This window comes from Triticum urartu, chromosome 7A (assembly GCF_056163025.1).
Source record: "Triticum urartu cultivar PI428250 chromosome 7A, HENAU_Tu73, whole genome shotgun sequence".
Classification (NCBI taxonomy): domain Eukaryota; kingdom Viridiplantae; phylum Streptophyta; class Magnoliopsida; order Poales; family Poaceae; genus Triticum; species Triticum urartu.
In genome coordinates, this window is record NC_141879.1 from 378,742,640 (window position 1) to 378,763,285 (window position 20,646).

A 20,646-nucleotide genomic window follows, 5' to 3' on the forward strand; every position below is an offset into this window, starting at 1 on the left:
CGTTGAGAGGTGCAGCAATGGTGCTGAAATCTCTCACAAAACGCCTATAGAAACCAGCAAGGCCAAGGAAACTCCTCACTTCTGTGACCATTTTGGGCTGCGGCCAACTCTCAATAGCTTCAATCTTGGATTTATCAACTTCAGTTCCCTGTGGAGTAACAACATAGCCAAGAAAAGATACTCGGTCGGTGCAAAAGGTGCACTTTCCCAAGGTTTCCAAACAAACGTGCATCACATAGAGCAATAAAAACAGTACGTAAATGTTCCAAATGTTCCTCCAAAGATTTGCTATAAATCAGTATATCATCAAAATAGACTACCACAAATCGTCCAATCAAAGCACGTAAACCTTCGTTCATTAATCTCATGAAAGTACTAGGTGCATTAGTTAACCCAAAAGACATGACTAACCACTCATATAATCCAAACTTAGTTTTAAATGTTGTTTTCCATTGATCTCCCAATTTCATATGAATTTGATGGTATCCACTACGCAAATCAACTTTGGAGAATATTGTAGAGCCACTCAATTCATCAAGCATATTATCTAGCCTAGGAATAGGATGACGATAACGAATAGTAATATTATTAATGCCTCTGCAATCAATGCACATCCGCGACGTACCATCCTTTTTCAGCACTAAAATGGTAGGAACAACACAATGACTAAGGGATTCGCGTATATAATCTTTGTCGAGCAGCTCTTGTACTTGACGCATAATCTCCTTCGTCTCCTCTGGATTGGTACGGTATGGTGTACGGTTGGGTAATGATGCACCGGGAATTAAGTCAATCTGATGCTCAATCCTTCGAATAGGTGGTAATCCTGGTGGCACGTCTTGTGGAAAGACGTCAGCGAACTCCTGCAAAATGTTAGTAATAGCAGGAGGCAAAGAATAAGGCACGTCCTTGAATGAAAATAATGCCTCTTGATCACTTATAGCTTTTCGACCGCTGCGTAGTTTCTCATCTTACTCTTATTTGCATATGTTAGCCACCATACTTGCTTAGCGCTAGCTGCAGCTCCACCTCATTACCTCATCCTACCCATAAGCTTAAATAGTCTTGATCTTGCGGGTGTGAGATTGCTAAGTCCTCGTGACTCACGGATACTTCCAAATAGTTGCAGGTGCTGATGATACTAGTGCAGGTGATGCTACCGAACTCAAGTGGGAGTTCGATGAGTACCTTGGTCGTTACTATGTTTTGTTTCCTGATGATCAGTAGTGGAGCCCAGTTGGGACGATCGGGGATCTAGCATTTGGGGTTTATCTTCCTTTTATTCAGATTTGACCGTAGTCGGTCTATGAGTGTATTTTGGATGATGTATGAATTATTTATGTATTGTGTGAAGTGGAGATTGTAAGCCAACTCTTCATCCCTTTCTTATTCAGTACATGGGATTGTGTGAAGATAACCCCTCTTGCGACAAAACCATGATGCGATTATGCCTCTAAGTCATGCCTCGACACATGGGAGATATAGCTGCATCGTGGGTGTGACAAGTTGGTATCAGAGCCATCCCCGACTTAGGAGCCCCCTGCTTGATTGAATCGCTGACGTTGTTGAGTCTAGAACAAAATGTTTTGAGTCTTAGGATTATATATACCGGAGAGTAGGATTCTTTTTACTCCTCAGTCCCTTCGTCGCTCTGGTGAGGCCTCCTAACATAGATGTTTTGACTTTCCTCTCCTCAAATTTCACAAAAAAATTAGGATCACGCGGGTATCTTGGGATCGTTCCGATATTCTTGTGACGAGAACATTGTTCTTGGTGCCTCCTAACACTTAGTGGTTGTGGCAGTGTCCCGGGGAGTTGAGCTTCGAGGTGTTGTCGTCATAATTTTATCGTTGCAGTTCTGGAATACCTGAGTTTTGCCGACATCGAAAATCTCTTTTATGCAGTTGTTGGTGAGATAACCTCAACGCCACCCAGTACTGGGGCGGGAGTTCAGGAGTATCACCATAACTCGTATAACAGATGCTTTTCAAAGGTTGAGGTACACGATTTCCAAAGGTTTCTTGGTTATGTGCTCACGGATGGATGCAGCTGGATGTAGGGATTGTTAGTTTGGGTGAGATATTATGCTTCCCCTGTATCCCCAATACCAGATTGCATAACCAGAAAGTTTCAGGAGTTTATAAGTGGGAATTCAAGTATCACATAGGATATCCTTCCAACAGACACATGATACGATATGGGGTCTATCATATGTTTGTTCCGGCTTATTCTGCAAGCCAATCCTTTGTTTTTTGTTTTGGTTTGTGGTATTCGAGTTGCTTCGAAGTCAAATGTTGATTCCATGCCTCTTTCTAAGCGGTGTTCTCATATTTCTATGGGAGTGCTAATCCCTTTTCGATCATCGAGATGGTCCTGCCAATTCTTTTCCAACCGGCGTGTTTCTCTTCAAGATGATCCTATCATTTTTCCCATTGCAAGATCCAATCTCAGTTTTCCTCAACGGTGTTTGTTTCATCCGTCCCAAGTTCTCTTTGTTTTTCCCGCGCTCCCACCCTTTTTCTTCAAGGACTCAGATTTCTTAATCAAGTACCCTTTTATTGATGGGAAGTCTCTCCATTCTTTTCCGTCAATGTTCTTATCCGATGATTCTCAGGAAGATTCTAACGGAGCTTCAAGTTTATTATTCTTTGTTCTCTTTTCTTCTACGGTGGATTCAATTCAAGCTTTTGATGTTGATCATAGCCCTTTACTCATTTCAAATGTTTTCTCATGCCGGTGCACCTCTTAATCATCCACTTCTCGCCATTCATTTGTTCTAGAGTGCTGAAGATATCTCAGAAGCCTCGTCTTTTCATTCAAGATCCGTTCAAGCTATTTCAAGGTTGTTATCTCATTCAAGCCATTTAATTCAACCAGTGCAACATCCTTTTCAAGTAATGGTCCAAAGGTGTTTCTTTTGAGTGGGCCCTAACCCACAGGCCTTTTTCTAGGATCTTACCTGACTCTTCTAATTTTCCCGGAGCTATTCGCAAATTCATTTCAAAGTTTGACGTAAGAATGAATTATCATCAGTCAAATGTCTTTCTCCAAGATTGATTTCAAATTATTTTTCATTGTTGGCTCAACCTCTTTGTTTTTCATTCCAGAGTATCTCAACAATTCATGGTGGTGTTTCTCGTCGTCATTCTCAGCATGTGAAGACCGAAGAAGAGTTCCTCTTAAATCCTTGCCCGTTCTCTTAAAGATTCGTAGTTCAAGCTTGATGCCATCCTCTCATAATTGTTTTCGATTGTGAGTATTCTTTTCACCCATCCGGAGCAATTCAAGAGTATTTTTAGTTTGATTCTCTGGAGCCCATCATCTCAAAATTATTCATTCCAGCTTTCAGCTCTCGTTCTACAAATCTTACCGATGCATCATTGAAGTATTCTCTAGTCAGTTCGTGATCTTTTCGTTCTCTTGTATCTAATTTCCCTCAAGTAACTTCGCTCGTTTTCCAATTCTTCCTAGCGATTCATTCTTTATCTTTGTTGATTTTCAGATTCTTACGTTGGTTCGTTCTAGTTTCTTCTTCCTTTGCTATCATATCAATTCATTCATTCTTCCCAAATCTAACCGGTGGTTCCATCAAGACCTTCTCAAGTTGACGCTATATCTCTATTAATCCTTTCTACGAGAATAAGTAGCATGCCTATCCGTTGCTTGTCATCAATTTAAATTGTTGAAGGATACGCATAACGTAATTCTTATTATTGTTTCATCGAAGTGATCTAGTTTCTTCTTTCCGGAGTTGTTCATCATGTCACATTTCTCGGGTCGAGATGCTTCATCTTTTCTTTACGGAGTTCCAAGTTTTCGCATTATCTCATTGCGAAACTCATTCTAAATCATTGCAAGGATTCACCTTGTGTTCTCAACTTCTCTTTCATTTTATTACCAGAGTTCTTCATGGAGGCTCTACATGGTGGTTCACCAAGGATTATTTTCATTCTTCAATTGTTCTTCAAGTTTTCTCTCGAAGTTATGATCCGCCAAGCTATACTCAAAATTAAACATGGTGCTCAACATATGTTTTGTTTTGAGGAGATCAAGTATTCCTCTTCTTGCATTTCTAAGTGAAATTCTTTCGACCTTATCTTTTGAGGTGGTGTTATGTCATTCTTGACAATTTTCCATTCATGTTTCGCGATTCACATGTTGTCAAGAATGAGATATTTAATCCCATCATTTTTCCTTCATTGATGTTAGCTTGGTATAGATTTCACCTAAAGCCTTCCCTAAGGAATGTTGCTATTGTGGTGCTTATCAATGGTCCAAGTTATCTCTATCATCTTGATGGAAGAAGTTTTTCATCTCTTTAGTGTTCACTTTCAAATTAATTGATTCCGTTAGTGGCTGGTCTTCACCTCATAATTTTGAGATGTTTTCCATAAGACCACTAGAAATCATATCTTTTGTTGTTGATTTTCTAACAACTCCGTTCGATCCTTCTTTGCAAGGATGCTTTCCAAGTTCATTTGTGGCAGAAGTTGTCATTTTGTTCTTTGTCCCTTTATTCCAACATTCTAGCTTCTATTCTTTTATTCCAATGATCTATCTTCTATTCTTCCTTCCGGAGGCATTGTGATGTTGCTCTCTTCACTCATCATCTCGAAGTGTGAGGATCGTATTCCTTCGTGCTTATCTAATTAACTGGAGTGTTGTGTCATCTCCTCAAGTTTTTTTTCATCTTATCAAGTCTTGCATCTCTTTTCAATCGGAGTGCTGCTCAAATTATATCATTCTTATTCCTTCTCTATCTTGTTTAACCGGAGTGGTTTCAATGTCTATCTTGTCACTTAACCTCTTGGGTCTCGTCGTATCCCATGTTCCTCTTATCTAAGGGAGTGTTCACAATCTCGTTCATCTCCATTGTTTTCTTCTTTGAATTGTTTAACCTCTCAAGGTTCATGGTTTCACTCGTCTGTCAGAGAAGCAACTTAGTTTTTCCTCTTCTCTTGCTGTTCCGCTTCTATCTGGTGCCATCCTAGATCTCGGGACGAGATCCTCTTGTAGTGGTGGAGTGTTGTAACACCCCGGATGTAACTTTCCATATTTGCAACTCCGACTCTTGCCATTTTCGGCTATGTGATATGGTATTCCCTTCGTGGTTGGGCTTTTGTCTTCGTTTTGCATTTTGTTCATGTCATGCATTTCATATCATGTCATCATGTGCATCTCATTTTCATTCGTGTTTGTCTCATGCATCCGACCATTTTCCCCGTTGTCCGTTTCGCAATCCGACACTCCCACACGCACCCGTTGCACCCCTCTAATCTTGTTTCGTGAGTGGGAGAAAAACGTCCTCAGAATGGGTCAAGATTTTTCGAGTGGCCTTGGTACATCACCGGTAGGCCGCCTGTCAAATTTCGTTCCATTTGGAAGTCGTTTGATGCCCCAACGGTTAACCGGGTAACCGCAAAAGCCTCTTTTGTGTTGCAGCCCAATAACCCATCTAAACCCCCTCCATGCTCTTCGCCATTGGATCACGATCGTGTGGGCGAAAACCGCACCTCATTTGGACTCTCCTATTTCCCTCTATTTATATAAAGGCCTCTCCCCCGAAATTTGCGGGCAAACCCTAGCCTCCCTCTTCCTCGCGCCGCTGGACATGTCCAGCCGCCACGTCCCTTCAGCCAATCGCAGCATGACACGTCATCGCCGCCGCCTCCCTCCTCCACTCGCGTGCCACCATGCCGCCTCCCCTCTCTCTCCCCACCGCGTCGGCCCTGTAGGCCCATCGCGGGCCCGCTCGGGTCCGGATCTCCGCCGCCGCCGGCCCGCGCCTGCCCGTCGCCCGAGTCTCTCCGCCGCCGCTTGTCGGAGACCGTCGTCCGTCGTCGCCTCGCCTGCACTGCTCGCTGCCCTGCCGGTCTTCTCGTCACCCCGCCGCAGCACGCCTCCCATGCCCGAGCTCCTCCTGTCTCGCGTCCGCTGCCACGGGAGCTCGCTGCCGCCCGGAGTTCGCTGGACCTCGCTGTGCCGTACCACTACCGGATCCGACCGGCATCATCGGATCCGTCTTGTCCCCGACCCCGCTCACCGGAGCTCTTCGCACCGCGGTGCCGCATGCCTCTGCCGCCCTGCCTCCCTCGATCCAGTGGGGAGGAGGACGATGACCGCATCCGACCTCCACGTGGGCCCCGCGACTCCGCGACCCAGCTACAGCCTCGCCCCAGTTGGCCCGCCTCCTTCTGCTTCCTGGGCCAAGCCCACGCGGTGAGCCTCCGCCTAAACCCCGCCCGTGCGTCGTTTTATTATTTGACGCTCGGTCTTGTTTTTTCCCTGAAATCGGCTAAGCCCTGGAATCCTCATATTTTGTGCCCATGTCCATCATGCCATATCTTCATGCATGTTGCTCCGTTTTGCGCATATGATATATCAAAATGTTCATCTCGTGAAGCTCTTCATGTTAGTGTCATTTGCATGCATGTTACTGCCAATATTGATTCCATTATCATCGTTGCAAGGGTGCTATAAAATGTTAACTGCTGGTTCTTAACAGAACTTGATGATTTGTCTTATTAGTTGCATTTTGTGTGTGCATCCTATGAGCATGATGTCTACATGTTTTGTGATCTCCATCATGCCATCTTTACAGGGGTGCTAGTCTTGTATTTTTGTGATCTATGTGGTGACTAGCACAAGCATGAAAAGTAGGCTTCATAATGTTGTTCTTTTCAGACAGTTGGTAGTTTTGCTAAGTCCTTTTCCTGATGTTATTTTGATGCCATGTAAACTTGTTGCTACCATGAGATCCATGCACTTTTTGAGATACTTTAGTAAGGATGTTTTGAACATGTGGTTATGCGCTATCCATTAGTGCCTCTGGTTGCAATTACGGAGTAGTGTATCATGTCATTTCCTTGCTCTACTTTTGCTAAATATTGTTCCTGGCAGATTGTTAACATGTTATTGCCATGTGTTTTGCTAGTGATCCATGCATCCTATGAACTTGACCTTGCCATGTTTAGCTTCATGAACATGTCTTCTTACTGTTGGTATGCTTGTGTTGTCATGTAAAGCTTTGTGGTGAGTGGCATGAGCTTGCAAGGTTGCTATCATGAATCTGTTCCTGCCATGTCCTGAAATTGCTATGTTTACATGGGTTTATAAGACTTGCTATGTTTACATGGGTACCATCATATTTTCTGTGCCTTTTTGGCTCTTGTTCAGTAAGGCAGTTTTGTTAAGTGCATTTAGTAGAAGCATGTCATGCCTTTGTTTGCCATGATATGTTCCTGTATCATGTCGTTTGCTTGCTCTAAACATTGCTTCCTGATGTTGTTTTTGACATGTCAGTATTTTCACCAAGTCTGTGAAGCTGATATCTTTTGCACTTTTGCCATGCTTGTGTGAACCTGTTCTAGCGTGATTTAGCCGTAGCTCAGTGTTCATGTTTTGTCAAGTATCTCTTATACATCACTGCCATATGCTTTGTTGCTATGTTGGAGTGCAGTAGCTTAGTTTCTTGTTGCATTCTAAGTGCTATCGTGCTGTTAATCGCAGATTTGCATCATTCTTATTTTGCTTGTCATTTGCAAAGCGTGCATCCGTTTTCGCTGATCCTTATATCGATTTCGACCGAAATCACCTCATCTTTCTAGAGGCACACTTGGTTTGCCAAGTTGATGCCTTGATCATTCTTTTCCTTCCGGAGCACGCATATGCATTGCATATCATATCTTGCATAGCATGCCATGTATTACATCATGTTGCTTGTGCATTGCACCGTGATTGATTGTTGTTCCATTGCTTGTGTTCTTGCTTTGGGTAGAGCCGGGAGACGAGTACGTGAACGAGGAACCTGTTGAGTACACTAACGAGGATCAAGCTTTCGACAACTCTGAGAACATTGTAGGCAAGATGACCATACCCTCGATATCACTTCTATCTTTGCTTGCTAGTTGTTTGTTCTATCGCTATATTGCGCTACCTACAACTTGTTATATCATGCCTCCCATATTGCCATGTCAAGCCTCTAACCCACCTTCCTAGCAAACCGTTGTTTGGCTATGTTACCGCTTTTGCTCAGCCCCTCTTATAGCGTTGTTAGTTGCAGGTGAAGTTGAAGTTTGTTCCATGTTGGAACATGGATATGTTGGGATATCACATTATCTCTTATTTAATTTAATGCATCTATATACTTGGTAAAGGGTGGAAGGCTTGACCTTTTGCCTGGTGTTTTGTTCCACTCTTACCGCCCTAGTTTCCGTCATACCGGTGTTATGTTCCTTGATTGGATGAAAAAGATGAGGAGGAGAGTGAAGAACAAAAGGAGGAAGAACGGATTAATCACCCGTGCCCACCTTCTAATGAGAGTAACTATTCAACTCATACATTGTTTAATTCCCCTTCGTGCTTACCGAAGGATGATTGCTATGATGACTGTTATGATCCCTATGATTCTTTTGAAATATCCCTTTTTGATGATGCTTGCTATGCTTATGGCCAAGATGCCAATATGAATCATGCTTATGGAGATGAACTTGCTATAGTTCCTTATGTTAAACATGAAATTGTTGCTATTGCACCCACGCATGATAGTCCTATTATCTTTTTGAATTCTCCCGATTATACTATATCAGAGAAGTTTGCACTTATTAAGGACTATATTAATGGGTTGCCTTTTACCGTTGCACATGATGATTTAGATAAATATAATATGCATGTGCTTGCTGCTCCTACTTGCAATTATTATCAGAGAGGAACTATATCTCCACCTCTCTATGTTTCCAACGTGATAAAATTGCAAGAAACTGTTTATACTATGCATTGGCCTTTACTAGGTGTGCATGAATTGTTCTTTTATGACATGCCGATGCATAGGAAGAGAGTTAGACTTTGTCATTGCTTGATATATGTTGCTTTGTGCTCACTACTAAATTACAAATCATTGTTAATTAAAATTGGCTTTGATATACCTTGGGATCCGGGTGGATTCACTACTTGAGCGCTATATGCCTAGCTTAATGGCTTTAAAGAAAGCGCTGCCAGGGAGACAACCTGGAAGTTTTAGAAGAGTCATTTATTTCTGTTGAGTGCTTTCATATAGTTTAAAAACAACAAAAATAAAGAGGGGAACCCAAAACTTTTTCAAAAAGGAAAGCGAAAGTGAGAAAGACAAGCATTGTTGAAGTGGAAGAGCTCCTTGAACTTTGTTCATGCTCACGACAACTTTGTGAATCTTGATTACAGAAACTTTTCAATAAAAATAATTATCCCCTTGTACAATTCCATTGTATTATAAAAATAATGTGCCAAGGTTTGCCTTTAGGATGTTTACATTTGCTTGATGGTTTGTACGGTGCAGGACAGAAACTTTGGCTGTAGTGCGCGATTTTCCATTTTTAGCTGGAAAATCGAATGGTTCTTATTCTTTTTGCACTGTCTTTCTGTACAAAAGTTTTATTTTTACTAATTTTGGAAGAATTTTTTAAGTATAAGAAGTATGGTGAATGTTCAGATTATTACAGACTGTTCTGTTTTAGACAGATTCTGTTTTTGATGCATAGTTTTCTTGTTTTGATGAACCTATCAATTTATATCAGTGGATTAAGCCATGAAAAAGTTATACTAAAGTATACACAATGCAAAAACAAAATATGAATTGGTTTGCAACAGTACTAATAGTAGTGATTTGCTTTATTATACTAACGGATCTTACCGAGTTTTCTGTTGAAGTTTTGTGTGGATGAAGTGTTCGATGATTGAGAAGGTTTCGATGTGAGAAGAAGGAAGAGAGGCAAGAGATCAAGCTTGGGGATGCACGAGGCACCCCAAGTAAATATTCAAGGAGACTCAAGCGTCTAAGCTTGGGATGCTGGGGAGGCATCCCCTCTTTCTTCAACAAGTATCGGTATGTTTTCGGATTCGTTTCGTTCATGCGATACGTGCAAGTCTTGGAGCGTCTTTTGCATTTAGGTTTTTATTTTTCTTTTTATGCATCATGCTGGTATGAGATAGTCCTTGGTTGATTTATAGAATTCTCATTGCACTTCACTTATATCTTTTGAGTATGGCTTTATAGAATGCTTCATGTGCTTCGCTTATATCATTTGAAGTTTGGATTGCCTGTTTCTCTTTACATGGAAAACCGCCATTTGTAGAATGCTCTTTTGCTTCACTTAGATTTGTTAGAGCACGGGCATATCTTTTGTAGAAAGAATTAAACTCTCTTGCTTCACTTATATCTATTTGGAGAGATGACATGAACTGGTCATTCACATGGTTAGTCATAAAATCCTACATAAAACTTGTAGATCACTGAATATGATATGTTTGATTCCTTGCAATAGTTTTGCGATATAAATATGGTGATATTAGAGTCATGCTAGCGGGTAGTTGTGGATTGTAGAAATACTTGTGTTGAGGTTTGTGATTCCCGTAGCATGCATGTATGGTGAACCGTTATGTGATGAAGTCGGAGCATGATTTATTTATTGATTGTCTTCCTTATGAGTGGCGGTCGGGGACGAGCGATGGTCTTTTCCTACCAATCTATCCCCCTAGGAGCATGAGCGTAGTACTTTGTTTCGATGACTAATAGATTTTTGCAATAAGTATGTGAGTTCTTTATGACTAATGTTGAGTCCATGGATTATACACACTCTCACCCTTCCATCATTGCTAGCCTCTCTAGTACCGCACAACTTTCGCCGGTACCATAAACCCACCATATACCTTCCTCAAAACAGCTACCATACCTACCTATCATGGCATTTCCATAGCCATTCCGAGATATATTGCCATGCAACTTCCATCATCATCATATACATGACTTGAGCATTCATTGTCATATTGCTTTGCATGATCGTAAGATAGCTAGCATGATGTTTTCATGGCTTGTCCGTTTTTTGATGTCATTGCTACGCTAGATCATTGCACATCCCGATACACAGTCGGAGGCATTCATATAGAGTCATATCTTTGTTCTAGATATCGAGTTGTAATATTGAGTTGTAAGTAAATAAAAGTGTCATGATCATCATTATTAGAGCATTGCCCCAGTGAGAGAAAGGATGATGGAGACTATGATTCCCCCACAAGTCGGGATGAGACTCCGGACGAAAAATAAAAATAAAAAAAGAGAAAGGCAAAAAATGAGAAGGACCAAAAAAGAGAAAAAAAGAAAAAAAAATGAGAGAAAAAGAGATAAGAGGCAATGTTACTATCCTTTTACCACACTTGTGCTTCAAAGTAGCACCATGTTCTTCATATAGAGAGTCTCTCAAGTTATCACTTTCATATACTAGTGGGAATTTTCATTATAGAACTTGGCTTGTATATTCCGATGATGGGCTTCCTCAAATGCCCGAGGTCTTCATGAGCAAGCAAGTTGGATGCACACCCACTTAGTTTCAGTTGGAGCTTTCATACACTTATAGCTCTAGTGCATCCGTTGCATGGCAATCCCTACTCACTCACATTGATATTTATTGATGGACACCTCTATCGCCCATTGATACGCCTAGTTGATTTGAGACTATCTTCTCCTTTTTGTCTTCTCCACCATCATATTCTATTCCACCTATAGTGCTATGTCCATGGCTCATGCTCACGTATTGCGTGAAAGTTGAAAAGGTTTGAGAACGTCAAAAGTATGAAACAATTGCTTGGCTTGTCATCATGGTTGTGCATGATGTGAATATTTTGTGCGGTGAAGATGGAGCATACCCAGATTATATGATTTTGTAGGGATAACTTTCTTTGGCCATGTTATTTTGAAAATACATGATTGCTTTATTAGTATGCTTGAAGTACTATTGTCTTAATGTCAAAGGATAGACTATTGCTTTGAATCACTCGTGTCTTAATATTCATGCCATGATTAGACATATGATCAAGATTATGCTAGGTAGCATTCCACATCAAAAATTATCTTTTTTTATCATTTACCTACTCGAGGACGAGCAGGAATTAAGCTTGGGGATGCTGATCGTCTCCGTCGTATCTATAATTTTTGATTGTTCCATGCCAATATTATTCAACTTTCATATACTTTTGGCAACTTTTTATATTATTTTTGGGACTAACATATTGATCTAGTGCCCAGTGCCAGTTCCTGTCTATTGCATGTTTTTGGTTTTGCGGAATATCCATATCAAACGGAGTCCAAACGGGATAAAAATGGACGGAGCTTATTTTTGGAAAATATGGAAAATTCGGAAGGAAAATCAACGCGAACCAGTGCCCGAGGTGGTCATGAGGCAGGGGGCGCGCCCCCCTAGGGCGCGCCCCCTACCCTCGTGAGCCCACCGTAAGGCAGTTGACGCTCTTCTTTTGCCGCAAGAAAGCTAATATTCGGAAAAAAATCACGGCGAAGGTTTCAGGCCAATCGGAGTCATGGATCTCCATATATATACGAAACGGTGAAACAGAGCCAAAACAGAACGCAGAACCAGAGAGAAACAGAGAGATAGATCCAATCTCGGAGGGGCTCTCGCCCCTCCCATGCCATGGAGGCCAAGGACCAGAGGGGAAACCCTTCTCCCATCTAGGGAGGAGGTCAAGGAAGAAGAGGAAGAAGGGGGCCCCTCTCCCCCTCTCCTCCGTTGGCGCCAGAACGCCGCCGTGGCCATCATCATCATCACCGCAATCTTCACCAACACCTCCGCCATCTTCACCAACATCTCCATCACATCCCCCCTCTACCTACAGCGGTCCACTCTCCCGCAACCCGCTGTACCCTCTACTTGAACATGGTGCTTTATGCTTCATATTATTATACAATGATGTGTTGCCATCCTATGATGTCTGAGTAGATTTTCGTTGTCCTATCGGTGGTTGATGAATTACTATGATTGATTTAATTTGCTTGTGGTTATGTTGCTGTCCTTTGGTGCCCATCATATGATTGCGCGTGTGGATCACACCCTAGGGTTAGTTGTATGTTGATAGGACTATGTATTGGAGGGCAAGAGTGACAAAAGCTTCAACCTAGCATAGAAATTGATGCATACGGGATTGAAGGGGGACCAATATATCTTAATGCTATGGTTGGGTTTTACCTTAATGAACTTTAGTAGTTGCAGATGCTTGCTAATAGTTCCAATCATAAGTGCATAGAATTCCAAGTCAGGGATGACATGCTAGCAGTGGCCTCTCCCACATAATACTTGCTATCGGTCTAGTAAAGTAGTCAATTGCTTAGGGGCAATTCCGCAACTCCTACCACCACTTTTCCACACTCGCTATATTTACTTTATTGTTTCTTTATCTAAACAGCCCCTACTTTTTATTTACGTACTCTTTATTATCTTGCAATCCTATCCAACAACACCTACAAAGTACTTCTAGTTTCATACTTGTTCTAGGTAAAGCGAACATCAAGCGTGCGTAGAGTTGTATCGGTGGTCGATAGAACTTGAGGGAATATTTGTTCTACCTTTAGCTCCTCGTTGGGTTCGACACTCTTACTTATCAAAAACTGTTGTGATCCCCTATACTTGTGGGTTATCAAAGCCCAGTTGGGACGATCGGGGATCTAGCATTTGGGGTTTATCTTCCTTTTATTCAGATTTGATCGTAGTCGGTCTATGAGTGTATTTTGGATGATGTATGAATTATTTATGTATAGTGTGAAGTGGAGATTGTAAGCCAACTCTTTATCCCTTTCTTATTCAGTACATGGGATTGTGTGAAGATTACCCCTCTTGCGACAAAACCACCATGCGGTTATGCCTCTAGTCGTGCCTCGACACGTGAGAGATATAGCCGCATCATGGGCGTTACACCACAATCTGATTTTCACTCTTGTTTTGCTCGTGTTTTGCTTTATTATCTCTATTAATATCATCTTTCAAAATGGAATCAGAAGTCATAGGAAGCAAAGTAATATGTTTATCCTTATGAACAAGAGTATACTTATTGTTTCTACCATGGTGTACATAATTTTTATCAAATTGCCATGGTCTACCAAGTAATAAGGAACATGCTTGCATGGGTACCACATCACAATCAACATAATCAGCATATGTAGAGATACTAAAATGCACACGAGCAGTACATGTTACCTTAACCTTGCCGCTATTATTGAACCATTGGATATAATAAGGATGTGGATGTGGTCTTGTGGTGAGGGATAGCTTCTCCACCATCTCCATGCTAGCCAAGTTGTTGCAGCTCCCTTCATCTATGATGACGCGAACAGAACGTTCCTTCACAACTCCCTTTGTATTGAACAAATTAAGCCTCTGATTTTGCTCAGCTTGTGTGACCTGCACACTCAAAACACGTTGAGAAACTAAACATTCATACATGTCAGCATCTTTAGGAGCCATGTATTGCGGCTCATGTTCAGAATCATCTCCACCGTGTTCTTCATGTGTAATAAGAGCCAAAGTCTCCGCATCATAGTCACTAGCGGACTCATACCCACCATCCTCAGTAGCAATCATCACACACTGAGATTTGCATTCTCTCGCATAGTGACGTCTTCCCTTACAACGATGACAAATAATATCACTTGTGTGCCCTGTTGATGCCATGGAAGAAGAAGTGCTCTGTGCAGGCCTGACAGGTGTGCTCTTTGCAGATAGTGGTGGTTGTGCCTGCTTTCTTGTATCACGGCTAGAGGTGGCACCTGACGCAGGTGCTGGTGCAGTGGAAGTAGAGGATGCATGTGGTGTCCATGATGAAGGTCGACCTGCAGAAAAGTTAGTTCGCGCCAATGCCTGTCGATCCTGCACTTCATGTTCAACTTTACAAGCAAGATGGAATAAACGAGTGATATTATTATACTCCTTATACTCTAGAATGGCCCAAATCTCTCTATTTAACCCACCCATAAAACGTGCAAGCATAGCTTCATTATCCTCAACAATACCACATCTAATCATGCCAGTTTGTAATTCCTGATAATATTCTTCTATAGAATTTTTTCCTTGTCTTAAACGCTGCAATTTTTGAAGTAATTCATGTTGATAATATGGTGGAACCCAACAAGTACGCATAGTAGTTTTAAAAGCAGCCCAAGTAGCTGGAATAGGATATAATCTACAATGTTCAGACCACCAAACACATGCAAAGCTAGTGAAAGCACAAATAGCAGCAGGAACATGTCTCTCCTCAGGATATTGTAAACATGTAAATCATTGTTCAGTTTCTAACTCCCAAGTAATATATATATATATATATATCAGGAACATATCTACCCTCAAATGGTGGAATATTCAATTTTAGTTTAGGAAGATGGTCATGATCTCATACCTCAGGTGGTGAAGCCCTACCATTGCGATGATATGCATGAGGACGACCTGGTGGTGGTGGTGCTGGTGGTTGCACGTAGTTCTGATTTTGATCAACCTCATCCTCGTAATGGTCCTCCACCTCTGCAGTAGCGGCAGGAGCTATAGAAGCATCACCAGTAGGTACAGCGGCACCAAAAGTTTGACCAGGCTCAAGGGGAACATGTTCTGCTCATCCCACTTGATTTGGAAGGCGATGTTGTTGTTGTTGTTATTATAGAGGTGCGACAGGTGTAGCGGGCGGTGGTTGTGGAAGACGCCCGAGCAATTCATTAAACTTTTTATTGAGCTTCATTTCGAACGCCTTCTCAATGCCATCTATCTTCTCCATGGCCTCTTCAAATCTGTTTAGCACATCTTCCACCTGCCCACTCATCATTTGCTGAAACTTATCATGTAACTCTTTGTTCGTCATGTTCTCCCAGTCAGTCTCGTCGGCTTGTGATTCTGCCATTGTTAGCAGAAATAGAAACACACAAGAATACGATCCTACAGACTACTAGGAAGTGGTGCCGGTGTGTCACAAATCTGTCAAGCGGATCTCAAAATCTTACCAGTTCTTACCAAGCAACAGGTGGTGATCGGCAACTGTTGTAGTCAAAACTCTTAAAAGCTTGGATAGAGCGATTGCCAGGGAGAGTCAAACGCACGACGTAGATGTATGTGGACCTGGGAAGGCTTATAATATGGTAGCAAAAAGGGTCAGCAATAATCAGTTCATGGATGCAAAGTTGAATAAACGCTCAACGACGGTACTATGCTGGTCCTAGGCTAGACCGTGCTAGAGAGCAAGCCTAGAACACTAACAATATCACGGCGCTGCACGTAAACAAAGGAGGAGCACACTCTGATTTTTTATTTTTTCCTCTTTTTTTTTGCTCCGGAACGTTTTTCCGAAAAAGTCTACAAATGGTCTAAAAACTGCCTAGCCAGAATTTTCCAGACTTCGTTTTTTAAACTGGAACTATTTTTCTTGTACGGGTAGCACGGAAGTTGCGGAATCCGACTTGTTCACGACTCGTAGTAGCGCGTGCTCTGGAACTCAAAAAAAGGAACAAACATTGGACTCGGACTGGTGGCGGAGATGAATCTGGTGGAACTCGGACTGGTGATGGTATATGACGGTGGTATATGTGGACTCGGATTGGTGGTGGTATGTGAACTCGGATTGGTGGTGGTATATGGACTTGGATATAGACTTGGATCGGTGTTGGTATATGGACTCGGATTGGTGGTGGTATATGGACTCGGAGCGGTGGTGGCATATGGACTCGGATCGGTGGTGGTATATGGCAGGGCGATAATGATGGTGCGGCGGCAGCGTGACGACTTGTGAACAGAACTGGAAACTCTAAAGAACAAGACGCTAAGACCAACAACTTGACACGACGATGCAACCGCAAATTCAACAATGCAAATACAGAAAAGATTATGCAATGGCTCAGATTGGTTTGGATATGATGAACTAACCCTGAATTTTTTGTGGCTTTTTCGTGGACTGTAGGTATGAAGAACAGACTCGATCTAAACTACAAAAAACTGTAAAATCTCACCGAGCAACCTAGAAATCTGATACCACTTGATAGAGGCGAAGTGTCCCGATCTTTTGATGAGATGATAACTATTGATTTGGTGGAGACGACTTTGACGATCCGACTATAAACATGCACGACGTTGCGCCTTAGCAATCGCTAAACCAACTCCGAGAGGTTATTGACCATGCTGGAGCACGATCAACCTGGCCACGAAGGTCTGTTCCTACAAGCAATCGAAGAAAAAGCAAGAATATGATAAAGAAATCTGAATATTGCGAATATATATGAAGTGTTGATAAACGTGGGCTTCTAAAAGCGGTCTTGGTCTGGTCGTTGGACACAAACGAAGTACATGAAGTTGCAATAGTCGCTAACTTTTAACTAATTAAAACCCAAAGTCTAAATGACGCCCTAAGGACTGTATATATGGTGGAAGAGGGGGGAATTTCATGGCCCTTGGAGGAGGGGTCCGAAACCAACCCTAAATCTTGTTTCCCCACACATACGAACTCTAAAAACAGCCTATACTTAAGTATTTCGTATTTACATGGCCCTGGCCCAATAATAAGGTGACACAGCACCTAGAATAGCCTCTGGACGAAATTTATGAAGTGGCATCTTGTATATTTCATCCAAGGCTTCATGCACTCATTATGGTGGCTTCAAAGTCCTGAAATCATCACTTGTAACTCTGTTCTTGTTCCCCTTGCGCATGCCATCCTCTCCATGCTTATTCTTGCTCCGGTGTTCATCCCTCTTATCCATGCCAGGCCCTTCATTTGTAAGAAAAACAAATGTATCCAATTTAGGCAGCATCATATTCTCATGAACATTAGAATCATTACCAAGAAACGAAAGTACTTGATAATTTAATTGGTGTGCGCGAGCTCTAGTAATTGGTCTAGTATATGTAGCAGTAGGGGCTGTGGTTGTAACAATGGTATTGATGTCATCATCAATCTTCCCCCCGGGGGTTCCTGTAACCCCCCCTCGCTTGGTACTCCGATAAATACCCGATACTACCCGAAACACTTCCGGTGTCCGAATACTATCATCCTATATATCGATCTTTACCTCTCGACCATTTTGAGACTCCTCGTCATGTCCGTGATCTAATTTGGGACTCCGAACAACATTAGGTCACCAAATCTCATAACTCATATAATACTAAATCGTCATCGAACGTTAAGCGTGTGGACCCTACGGGTTCGAGAACTATGTAGACATGACTGAGACACCTCTCCGGTCAATAACCAATAGCAGAACCTAGATGCTCATATTGGCTCCTACGTATTCTATGAAGATCTGTATCAGTCGAACCGTTATGACAACATACATTATTCCCTTTGTCATCGGTATGTTACTTGCCCGAGATTCGATCGTCGGTATCCTCATACCTATTTCAATCTCGTTACCGACAACTCTTTTTACTCGTTCCATAATACATCATCTTGTAACTAACTCATTAGTCACTTTGCTTGCAAGGCTTCTTATGATGTGCATTACCGAGAGGGCCCAGAGATACCTCTCCGATACTCGAAGTGACAAATCCTAATCTCGATCTATGCCAACCCAACAAACACCTTCAGAGATACCTGTAGAGCATCTTTATAATCACCCAATTACGTTGTGACATTTGATAGCACACAAGGTATTCCCCCGTTATTCGAGAGTTGCATAATCTCATAGTCGAAGGAATTGTATTTGACATGAAAAAAACAATAGCAATAAAATTGAACGATCAATATGCTAAGCGAATGGATGGGTCATGTCCATCACATCCTCCTCCTAATGATGTGATCCCGTTCATCAAATGACAACACGTGTCTATGGTTAGGAAACTTAACCATCTTTGATTAACGAGCTAGTCCAGTAGAGGCTTACTAGGGACACAGTGTTTTGTGTATGTATCCACACATGTATCAAGTTTTCGGTTAATACAATTCTAGCATGAATAATAAACATTTATCATGATATAAGGAAATATAAAATAACAACTTTATTATTGCCTCTAGGGCATATTTCCTTCAGGTACAAGCTAGAGCCAACCTAACGATGTAGGGTGGAACCCTAGTGGTCGATCTTTTCACACTTGGAGGGGGGAAGAGAGGCAGATCAGGAGAAACACAAGATGAACACTCAAAGAGATAAAATCCAATCACACATATGCTAAATCCACATACACATAAGGAGATACAAAGATCCAAAGTCAACACAAGAGGATACCAAGGGTACCTAGTTCATCCCAATCCTTGAAGGAGAGAGGTCTTGAATCCTAGAAGGATCTTCCGATGAAGGGGTGTAGAATCCACTTGGGGGATCTTCTCATATGGAGGTCTTGAACTCCATGGGACTAGGGTAATTGGATGAGCAAAACTCTATCTCAAATGAGCTCTAACCTTTGCTGAACCTAGAAGGATGAGGGAGAGGTCTATATATAGTGCTAGTACAAGTTGGGATGAGTTGGAGGGATACTTGGTCCTTTGGGCCGTTCACTGTGCGTAAACAGGTGCTAGATGTCCAGGCCTTCGCGACGAGCCAGATGTATGGGCTGGCTCTGGCTTCGGTGATGTAGGGTTCGGTCGGATTTCTGGGCAGGGGCCGGATGTTCGGGACTGGGCCTAATGTCCGGGCCCTGTAGCTCTTCTGCTGCTGGGCTGATGCTATCGGTGGAGTCATCAGGGGCCGAATGTCTGAGTCCTGTAGCCTTTTGATGATCTTCTTCATCGAGAATCTCCATCCGTGTACTTGGGGACTTTTCCATGATCTCGAGCATCTCCGAGAGTGTCTTCTTGGTACCTAAGCACACATAGCATTCCGGATTGAGATAGCCATGTCTCACGTGGGTCATACAGAGGGTCACTAAGGAGAGATGCCACCTCGGTCTCGAGAGCTCTTGCACATGCTCGTGTCATTGGTCCACATGGTACTTGGGGAGATGGAGGTAGGTCCATGGGGATGACTGTAGGATGCTCCACATCATCTCCCCTCCCCCTAGGAATGATCCGACCTCGGATCGAAAACCTCATCACCATGGAAGGGAGATAGATCCTTGACATTGAAGATATCGCTCACGTTTGATGACCCACAAGTATAGGGGATCAATCGTAGTCCTTATGATAAGTAAGGGTGTCGAACCCAACAAGCAGAAGGAAATGACAAGTAGTTTTCAGCAAGGTATTTTCTGCAAGCACTAGAATTATCGGTAACAGATAGTTTGATAGCAAGATAATTCATAACAAGTGACAAGTAGCAATAGTAACAAAGGTGCAACAAGGTAGTCCAATCCTTTTTATAGCAAAGGACAGGCTGGAACTTTCTCTTATATCAAGCAAAGCGTTCTTGAGGATGCATGGGAATTCATCTAGTCACTTTCATCATGGTTGTTTGATTCGCGTTTGCTACTTTGATAATTTGATATGTGGGTGGACTGGTGCTTGGGCGATATTCTTACTTGAACAAGCCTCCCACTTATGATTACCCCCTCTCGCAAGCATCCGCAACTACGAAAGAAAAATTAAGATAAATCTAACCATAGCATGAAACATATTGATCCAAATCAGCCCCTTACGGAATAGCGCATAAACTAGGGTTTAAGCTTCTGTCACTCTAGAAACCCATCATCTAATTACTACTCCACAATGCCTTCCCTTAGGCCCAAGTATGATGAAGTGTCATGTATTCGACGTTCACATGACACCACTAAGGGAAACACAACATACATATCATCAAAATATCGAACGAAAACCAAATTCACATGATTACTTATAGCCGGACTTCTCCCATGTCCTCAAGAACAAAAGTAACTACTCACAAATCATATTAAGGATCTGAACATATAATCTTCCACCAAATAAACCAAT